Raw genomic sequence first — 10,560 nt, forward strand, 5'->3', positions numbered from 1 at the left:
TCAGCCCCTCATCCAGGCTGGCCAGGCATCCCAGTGGGGACCCTCACCCTGAAGGGGGTGTGAACAGCTGCAAACAGCAATCATCCCCTCACCCAGGCTGGCCAGGCACCCAAGCGGGACCCCAACCCTGATCCAGGACACCCTTCAGGGAAAACCAGATGGCCCCCACACATGCATCAGGCCTCTATCCTATATTGTAAAAGGGTAATATGCAAACTGACCCTAACAGCAGAAAGACTGGGAATGACTGGTCACTATGACACACACTGACCACCAGGGGGCAGATGCTCAATGCAGGAGCTGCCCCCTGGTTTCAGTGTGTTCCCACAGGGGGAGCTCTGCTCAGCCACAAGCCAGGCTGATGGCTGCCAGTACAGCGGTGGTGGTGGGAGCCTCTCCCGCCTCCTCAGCAGTGCTAAGGATGTCAGACTGCAGCTTAGGCCTGCTCTCCACTGGCAAATGGACATCCCCCGAGGGCTCCCGGGCTGCCAGAGGGATGTCTGATTGCCAGCTTAGGCCCAGTCCCCCCGGGGAGCGGGCCTAAACCAGCAGGTGGTCATCCCCCGAAGGGTCCCAGACTGGGAGAGGGCACAGGCCGGGCTGAGGAACACTCTTCCCCCTCACCCCAGTGCACAAATTTTTGTGCACCGGGCCTCTAGTATTATATATATTATATGGAGAGATAGACTAGACAAGATAAATAGGTAAAAATGCAGCTTTTTAACCTATGATGACAAGTTCCAATGAGAAAAGTAAAAACAGGAAAGAGGAATAGGAATATTGAGGGGAGGGATTGAGTATTCACAGACAGTCTTACAGATAAGGTGACATTTCAATAAAGGCTTGAAGAGGTGAGAGGAGATAAAAGAAGAGCATTCCAGCCATAGCAAAAGGCAAGTGCAAATGTCCTGAGACAGAAGTTTGCCTGAGGAATGGCAAGGGCCTGGGAGGGTGGGTACTTTTATTGTGGTGCCTTATGCAAATACTTTTTAAACTTTAATGTGCATATGAATTACCTAAGGTGTTCTTGTTAAAATTCAGATTGTAATTTTGTAGTTCTGAGGTGGGGCCCATTTCTAATAAGCTCCCAGTTGCTGCTAGTTCTGTTGGTCCTTTGCAGGACTTTAGCTTTTATTCTGAGTGAAATGGGAAGTCTTTGGAGGGTTTTGGGTAGTGGTATGATATCTGATTTCCATTTTGACATTATCATTATTCTGGCTGCTGTGTTGGTAATGGATTGGTGGTAGAATGGGCAAGGGCAAAAGTAGGAATAGCAGTTGGGCTACTGCTGTAATCCAAGTGAGAGAAGATGACCATTTGCACTAGGGGTAGCAGTGAATATGGTGACACATGGTATGATTCTGGATATATTTTTCAGGTAAAGACAACTAGCTTTGCTGATAGATTGGATGTGTGCTGGAAAGGAAAACATGGAGTTCAGGATGAGTTCCTGGAAGAATGCCATTGCCATTTATTGAGATGGGGAGCCTGAAAAGAATAAGTGTGGAGGGAAAGAACAGTTCAGTTTTGGACATAATTATGTGATAGATGCCTATTAGACTTAGTAGAGGTGTTGCATAAGTAGTTAGGTTTATGAATCTGGAATACAGGAGAAAGGGTCCACTGTTGTCAAATAGAATATATTTAAAGCCAGGAGCCTGGATGAGATCACTAAGGGAGTGAATAGAAAGATAAGAAAGAAGAGGTTGAAAAACTTAGTTAACTCTGGAGTAGATCAGAATTTAGAGGTCCTTCCCCCCTCCCCCCCAAACTTGTCTTTCTTTAAGACAAGTCTTTCAAGAGCATAATTTGGGACATATTATTCTCAAGGATTGTTGGAGAGTTTATAATTTTATATAAATAATAAGAAGTAAAGCTTGCTATAATATATAAGAGTTTGTGTGTTATAACTAGGTTTAGTCTTTAGCTCTGTCACTTGTGTGCAGTGGGAAATTTAATGACATTAATTTTCACATCTGCTATTGGGGACAGTATCTACGTTTTAGAGTTGTATATACTGGAAATAATTTATCCTAAGCTTAATGCTTGGCACAAAGATGACATATATTTCATAAAATTAATGCTAATTCTTTTTAGTAACTATTCAGACAACATTGCTTAAATTTTTGGGTCTTCATATATGTGCAACAAGGTAAAGTGAGACATTATATCAATAAAATCCATTTGTATCTCCAAGCTTTACAAATATACACTAGGAATGAATTACTGGTGTGTGTGTTTTTTTCCATACCACAACTCTTTCTGTTGTAATTAGCTAGTTAATATTAATAAAGGAAAGAAAACTAAGGGAAGTCAGACATTGTAATCGTGGTCACCTGGGAAGCTTCACCAGGAAGCTACAGCTTCACATAGCATTGTTCCTACTAGGGGATTAATAGTCCTTTCTTTCCCCTCCCTGGACTGGATTGTTGGGGCGGGGTGGGGGTGTGGGGGGAGAGAGGAGAAGGAGATAGGCACATGCACTGTAGAAGTGGTGGGGCAGGGGAGGTGCTTGCCTGCCATCAGTCTAACCTGGGGAACAGTGGATTGGCTTGGGGGTAAACCCCAGCAAAGCTCAGGAAATCTTGGAAAGTTAATTGGTTAGTTTGAAGAAGCTCCTGTTAAAATCCCAGACAAAGAGTTCCCTCTTTCTTGTCCTCTCTTGCTCCGTGCATGACCTACACTCATTGTGCATTCACACATTCTCTCTCCATAGCCAGGTGGCCTTGGCAAGCGCATAGCCCATGGCCGTGCTGACTCCACATGCACGATGCTGGACTTTAATATGAAGCAGAAATTGTGAGCAGTGGCCTTTATTCTGACCCTGCTGAAGGACACATTCCGTGGCAGGACGGAGGGAAATGGGACATTAAAAACCCAGGGGTTTATTTCTACCTAAATAGATATTACTCATCCTCCCCTGAGAGTCTCAGGAAATTCTTTTCCATGTGATGTTGCAAGAACTCCACTTCCACCCATAACAACCAATTGTCCAATTCTGTAACACTGAGCTTCTGACAATTCAATTCTCTATCTACCTGTAGTTAGTGGCAGATCCTACAAGTTAAAGGGCTCAGTTCCACAAGATTGCCCCCATTGTAGATGCCAGTTGCAAGTCCTGGGCCACCTGTGCTTTGCAACAAATTTTGGCTTCTCTACAAATTCGGGGGGTTCTCCCAACACCCTCCTCAGATTTGATAATTCCCTGGGTTGACTCACAAAACTCAAAAAACACTTTATGTTTGCAGGTTTATTATAAAGGATACAACTCACAAACAGCCAAATGTAAGAAATGCATAGGGCACGGTATGGGAAGCTTCCATGCTCTCTCTGGGCCCACCACCCTCCAGTACCTAAGAGTGTTTATCATCCAGAAGCTCTCTGAACTCTTTTGTTTAGGGGATTTTGTGGAGGTTCCATTACCTAGGAATGATTGATTAAATCAGTGGTATTGATGATTAACTCAGTTTCTAGCCTCTCCCTTTCCCAGATTGGAGGCAGGGCTTGAAAGTTCCAACTTTCTACTCATGCTTGGCTCCTTTGGCAACCAGTTCCGTTCTGAAGCTATCTTGGAGGCCACCCAGAGTCGCCTCATTAGCTTAAACTCAGGTATGGTTGAAAGGGATTTTCTTTCTTTCTTTCTTTTTTAATCCTCACCTGAGGATATTTTTCCATGGATTTTTAAATATATTTTTAAGTTGATTTCAGAGAGGAAGGGAGAGGGAGAGAGAGAGAGAAATATCAATGTTGAGAATCATTGATCAGCGGCCTCCTGCACGCCCTCTACTGGAGATTGAGCCTGCAACCTGGGCATGTGCCCTGACCAGAAATTGAACCATGACCTCCTGGTTCATAGGTCGACGCTCAACCACTGATTTTTAGAGAGAGGGAAAGACAGACAGAAATATCGCTGTTAGAGAATCACATCGATTGGTTGCCTCCTGCATGCACCCCAACCAGGGCCCAGACCGGGAAGGAGCCTGCAAGCGAGGTACGTGTGGTTGACCAGAATTGAACCTGGGACCCTTTGGTCCGTAGGCCAATGCTCTATCCACTGAGCCATACCAGTTAGGGCAAAAGGGATTTTTTATGAATAAAAGAAGAGACTCATCCCTCAGAAAATTCCAAGGGTTTTAGCAGCTCTGTACCAGGAATTAAGGATGAAGACATATATTTCTTATTATATCACACTACTTTTACATAAAACTAGATCATGATTTTTAGAGCAGAGGGCTGAGTTTAGAACATAAGTATTGAATTCCCTCTAGGTCAGCGGTCACCAACCTTTTGGACCTTACGGACCACCAGTGGTTCGAGGACCACTGGTTGGCAACTGCTGCTCTAGATCATTGATATGTTTTTTTATTAGGCCACGGTGCTACAGTTTTGATTCTTGGTAATGTAAATAACATTTGTTTTGAGATCCTTAGATGAAAGGTGCCATTGAAACAGCTAAATGCCATATTCCTGAGGGGTCTTTATCAAATTTCAGTATTGTTTCTTTTTCTGCCTAGACTTTTGTCCTCAGATGGCTGTACTTTAATCCTGTGACAGAGCTAATTCTTTAGTGGGATGTGACAAAAACAGATCATTTTCCCAACAGGATAAGGCTCATTTGTCTTAAACTATTGGCTCATGAAACTTGGGTAGAGATGTCTTTTGATGGTCTTAACTCTTTTTAATGGTAAACAACAGCATGTACATTTTTATAGTTAGGACAGGAAGGGTAAATTATTTGGAATTCCAAATTCTTTTCTACTTTACAAGTTTTTTTCCTCTGTTTATTTTAACATGCTTGTTAGAGATGTGGATACGGTCTTGCTCTAATACAGAAATTTCTTTAGAGAAAATGTAAGTTTTAAATTAATATTTTAAATGTTTTTGAGCATCTCTGGGATGTATCATGATATGCAAGAGTGGGCACTGGTCTAACATAGTGCCTAGCACTCAGTAAATATCTGTAGCTCTTCTGGGAATTAGAAGCTTCATTTTCTAGCCTTTGCTACCAGTACCTGTATGACCTAATTCTAATCTCTTTTCTCATCTTTAAAATCATTAGAATCCCTTCTAGCTCTGATTCAGTGATTTAGTTCATTCTTAGGCCCTCCCCCCCCCCCCCTTTTTTTAAGTTAGTTTCAGTATGGCCTTGAAGTCAGTTTCTTGAAAACAAACAGAATCACCAGATAGGCTGAGTGGCAAATGTTGTGAAGTAATCCATACTCTGGCTTCAGTTATTTGCTTGGTTATGTATGTATTCTTTCTTTACTCTGGTAGAATTCCATTAGATTTTTTTATTCATATTAGATTGGGACTAGATACTTATCAACAAGCACATTTCTTAGCACCTACCCAAAGAGGATGGAGTGGGAGTGAAACCCAAAAAGTTGACATTTGTGTTACTTGTCACTACCAGAACCAATAAGTAGAGACAAGGATTGCAGCTTTATGGGTGCTATATTCAGATGACTGGCGATCTGAGAAGATGGTGGGTAATGTACCGTAAACCCCATCTTACATATCATCTCAAGTTGACCTTTTTTATAAGGAGAAGAAAAGTGTAGGTGAAGGGTTTGAAATTGAGGAAAAAGTAGGTAAGGGGTTTGGAATTCAGGGAAAAGGTTAATCAGATAAAAGCTGCAGTCCGGTGATTTTCCTAGCATCCCTTCATCTGCTGACAGGTGATTCTTTAGCTGTGTCTTGGCAGCTGACATTCTCTCCCTGGAGCGCAATGGATCGCTTGCAGTCCTCCTGGGACACCAAGGTTCCTGGAACAATAGTTTTCTACATGCATTAATTACCAAGTTTATTAACTATGTAGCTAACTTCTTGAGGTCCCCCCATCAAGAGCTTCATGGAGTGACTGATCATTTTTCTAGTCAGATATCCCTAAATGGTACCATGTGCAGTATAGTTCAGGTTCAGAAAAACATTATTTAAACTGTGTGTGTTTTTTATTGTTGAGATAGGTTTAGAAAAATCTGACCAGTTGACCAAATTTTTCAAAATGTTCATGTATTTTCCCCATGTTTTAAGTAGTATGTCACGTTTCGACAATGAATTATAGGTATACTGAAGAAGTGTACTGTTATAAGTGTCAATTTTCTAATCTGATTTTATTTAGAGTTTGCTTAATTTCTTCCTGTATTTAGAGAATTTGCATTGCTCATTCAAGGATTCTGAAGTAACAATTGCCTTTTTCTTTTTTACTTTGCAGAAATAAGTGTTACTTTTCCAGTGTTTTAGTAATTAGGTTTTTCTTCCTGAAATGAGATGATAGACTTGGCCATTTAAAAAGTAAAATAAATTTAAGTTTAAGATTGATGTCAATGTTTACAGGCCCCCAAATTTTTCTAGGTGGTCTAATATTTGCTAGTAAAATGAAAAACAAAATAATATACTCTTTTTTTCTGGTATATGGCAATGTGGAGGCAAAGGATGATTAGGAAGCCAAAAATCTAAGATATATATATTCAGATCTACCATTGAGTTAGTAAGTATTCATTGAATGCTAACTGTGTGCTTATTATTGTTATCGACTTTGATATGACACCTCTCTTCAGGAAACTTTCCAACATAGAGGAAAACAGCTAATTTTTGAAGGCCACTCAATTTGTATTATGTAAATTCAAAGAAAGGAGACAATAGGTGAGTGCTGAAGTGATTAGAGGAGGATTTGATCTGTGGCCTCTATTTTTTAAAAAAATATATTTTTGATTTTAGAGAGGAAGGGAGAGGGAGAGAGATAGAAACATCAATGATGAGAGATAATTATTTTATTTATTTATTATCTAAAGTTTTACATATGTCTCCTTTTACCCAGCTAAACATCAATGATGAGAGAGAATAATTCATAGGCTGCCTCCTGCACGCCCCACACTGGGAATTGAGGCCACAACTTGGGCATGTGCCCTGACTGGGAATCGAATGTGACTTCCTGGTTCATAGGTCAACCACTGAGCCATGCCAGCTGGGCTGTGACCTCTATTTGCATAAATGTTGCAAAAAAGGAATAACATTGCAGGTATGAAAAATAACATGAATGAAAGCATGGAGACAAATTAATCTTATATTGTGTTTCTGCATTCATGAGGCTAGCCTAATCCATTTGTTGACATTTCAAGCTTAGTTGATTTTTTTTTTTTAACCAAGAAGTGAGATTTATTGGGGGACATTAATTTAACAGTCATCACAAACATAAATATTTGTAGCACTTTTAGAATTTAGTATACCTTGTCTTGTAATTTGTTTCCTTATAATTAGCTTTAGTGAGAATCTCTATTGCTAGAAAACTTTACTTAGTATATATTATGAGGGGATTTTTATGAAAAATAATTAGGTATTGGGTAAGTATAAAAAATTAAAAATTTCCTGCTTAGGCAGAGTTTACAGGATCTGCTAATATTTGAAGAATTTTTTTCCATTAGCTTAATTGTTTTTTTAAAATTTATTTTATTTTATTGTTGACAGTATTATAGATGTCTCTTATTTTCTCCTTTTTGCCACTCTTCACCCAACCCCTGTCCCACCCCAGGTCTCCCCCATGTCGAGCTTAGTTTTGAGTAAGGTCAGTTTAAGATATAAAGGATGGTCCTGGCCAGTGTGGTTCAGTGATTAGAGCATTGGCCTGTGCACCAGAGGGTGGCTGATTCAATTACAAGGGTACATACCTGGGTTGCAGGTCTGATTCCCACCCTGGGGTGCTAGTGGGAGGCAACCAATTAATGTATCTCTGTCACATCCATAGTGGGAAAATATCCTCACTCCTCAGGTGAGGTTTTTTTAAAAAAGATATAAAGAATGGATTTTGAGAGGTAGAGTTGAAATGAAATGGGGAGGTCCCCCCCCCACCCCCCCTTCCCAATTTGTAGTAGAATGAATTGGAGGGGGAAGAGACTTGCATAAGTAAGGACTATTGGAAGTATCATATTATAATTTTGGAATAAGAGGAAAGAAATGTCCAAAAATAACTTTTCCTGTCCTATTGTGAGAATAAACATCTGTAAAAACATTGTTTATTGATAAAGATTGCTCTATCAAAACATTTGTTTTATCAGAAATATTTCAAGTTTCAAACTGAAACTTTAAAAAGTCAGTAGAGTGTGGCAAACCTTTATTTTATGATTTTTTCAGCGAATAATATTGAATAAATCCAGTATATAAATTTTGTATTTTTTTGTAAATAATGCAAAGTGTATTGAATTTCTGATATTCCTTGGATCTGTGAGCCCAGAATTCTATCTGTAGTAAATAGTAAAAATAGAACTGTGGGCCTTTGTATCCTATTAGAAGGCAAATGATGACCTTAAAGCATAAAGTGCATTTATTTCATAAATCTGTGTTTTAAAAAAATCAGTGGGGCAAAGATCAGGTTAGGGCGTCGGCACCATAATAGTGGGTGTATTTCATTTTGATATGCATATCCTATTCTGTTATTGATTAAGATCATGAGAGTCCATAAACTATGGTGTGTGGTAATTCTGATCTCTGATATTAAGCTTCATATGGTAACTCCCAAATCTGCATCTTTAGTCTAGACTCCCTACTGGTTCTTGAAACCTAATGTCTCCCAACCAAATTCTTTAGCATTTTGCTATGATCTCTTTGCATTCCCATATCCCTATTCTTACTCTAGTTTTACTTATCTTAATTAATGGCTTATCATTCACTTAGCCAACTAGTCCATGAAACTCGAGGTTATCTCTGATTTCTTCATGTTCCTGGCCTTTATGTTGATCAGCAAATGTGTATTTTACTTCTGAACTGTTTCTTCTTCATTGAGCTTTTAGGATGTTCATTTGTTCACTCATTCATTCTTTCATTTATTCTGACACATTTATTGAACACATAAATATGTGCTAGAGCCCTAGCTGGTTTGGCTCAGTGGATAGAGCATCAGCCTGCGGACTGAAGGGTCCTGTGTTCGATTCCGGTCAAGGGCACATGCCCGGGTTTGCAGGCTTGATCCCCAGTGGGGGGTGTGCAGGAGGCAGCTGATTAATGATTCTCTCTCGTCATTGATGTTTCTGTTTCTCCCTTTCCCTTCCTCTCTGAAATCAATTAAAAAAAAATATATGCTAGACCAGGGGTGGGCAAACTTTTTGACTCGAGGGCCACAATGGGTTCTTAAACTGGACCGGAGGGCCGGAACAAAAGCATGGATGGAGTGTTTGTGTGAACTAATATAAATTCAAAGTAAACATCATTAAATAAAAGGGTTCGGTTTTTTTTTTTTTAGTTTTATTCATTCGGGTACGGTCTTTTTTTTTTTTTAGTTTTATTCATTTCAAACGGGCCGGATCCGGCCCGCAGGCCGTAGTTTGCCCACGGCTGTGCTAGACATTGTACAAGGTACTAGGGATATAATGGTAAATAAGACATGTTTCCTGCTCTTGTAGAGCTTATAACCCAAGCTTTCATCATTTCCCCTGCATCCTTTTTGAGGTATTGTGATAGCCTTTCTTATTTTTTCTGGTTATAATTCTAATACATACTTATTTTAAGAAGTGCAAGGACTATTGTATAATAATCCTTGCTAAATGTATAATATTTATAGTATTAAATGTATAACACTGAAAGTGGGAGACTTCCAATTTTTTCATCCACCAGATACCACTGAGAAAAAAAAAACTGGTATCATTTCTCTAGATTAAAAGAAAAAGCATAACCAAAACTTTCTAATGCATCACTTAGTCTTTTCTTTCTTTCCTGTCAATTACAAATGCTAACAGAGTATCTTGAGTTCTAAAAATATTTACTTTTCATAAAAGTTTATGTAAAACTAGAGGCTCAGTGCATGAAATTTATTCATGGGAGGGGGTTCCCTCAGCCCAGCCTGCACCCTCTCCAATCTGGGACTGCTGGCTCCTAACCGCTCACTTGCCTGCCTGCCTGCCTCTAACCCCTCTGCCTGCCTGATCACCCCTAACCCTTCTGCCTGCCTGCCTGATCACCCCTAACTGCTCCCCTGCCAGCCTGATCACCCCTAACTGCTCTCCCCTACTGGCCTGATCACCCCTAACTGCCTCTGCCTTGGCCCCCGCCACTGTGGCTTTGTCTGGAAGACGTCCAGTCTAATTAGCATATTACCCTTTTATTAGTATAGATGAGAGGTTACAATTATAAATGATCCTTAAGGTCCTGTAATTCTTTGATTCTAATCTTTTAAAATGTCTTGAAGCTGTTAATGGTTTGCTGAGATATGGGGGATGGTTTTCAGAAAGTTGTGGTTTTAGCATTTTAAAACTTATCCCCATTTATAGAGGCAGCTGTGGTAGAGTAATCAGGAGGTTTAAGTTTCAGCTCTTCTACTTGCGGATTGTGTGACCTTCACCATGTCACTTAAGCCTTATTTTCTCATCTATAAAATCTATCTATTGACTGTACCTTCACTACGCCTCCCATTGGCTAATCAGCAAGATATGCAAATTAACCGCCAACAAAGATGGCGGTTAATTTGCATACTGCAGGCAGGGCGGGACAGCGCGAGCCACCAGCACGAGCCGCCATCCAGGCCCCCGTGGGCTACCCCAGAAGCCGCCTGCCTGCAGCCTGTCATCGGAT

At 40.3% G+C, this 10,560-nt stretch overlaps 1 protein-coding gene across 3 annotated transcripts in view; it reads left to right on the top strand.

The window, feature by feature from the left end:
* Positions 1-10,560, top strand: part of TMCC1 (transmembrane and coiled-coil domain family 1) — a 170,663-nt gene that overhangs the window by 28,065 nt on the left and 132,038 nt on the right. The window contains exon 5 of one of the 3 annotated variants that reach the window (XM_014542725.1): positions 3,491-3,609. The exons of 1 other annotated variant lie outside the window; for it this stretch is intronic. The gene's annotated coding sequence lies outside the window, so the exon portion shown is untranslated. Of the gene's footprint in view, positions 1-3,490; positions 3,610-7,799; positions 7,812-10,560 lie in introns of those variants that run through there. One more of the 3 variants, XM_014542726.1, reaches the window with a different exon arrangement.

The sequence above is a fragment of the Myotis brandtii genome, unplaced genomic scaffold, assembly GCF_000412655.1.
Source record: "Myotis brandtii unplaced genomic scaffold, ASM41265v1 scaffold312, whole genome shotgun sequence".
NCBI lineage: Eukaryota > Metazoa > Chordata > Mammalia > Chiroptera > Vespertilionidae > Myotis > Myotis brandtii.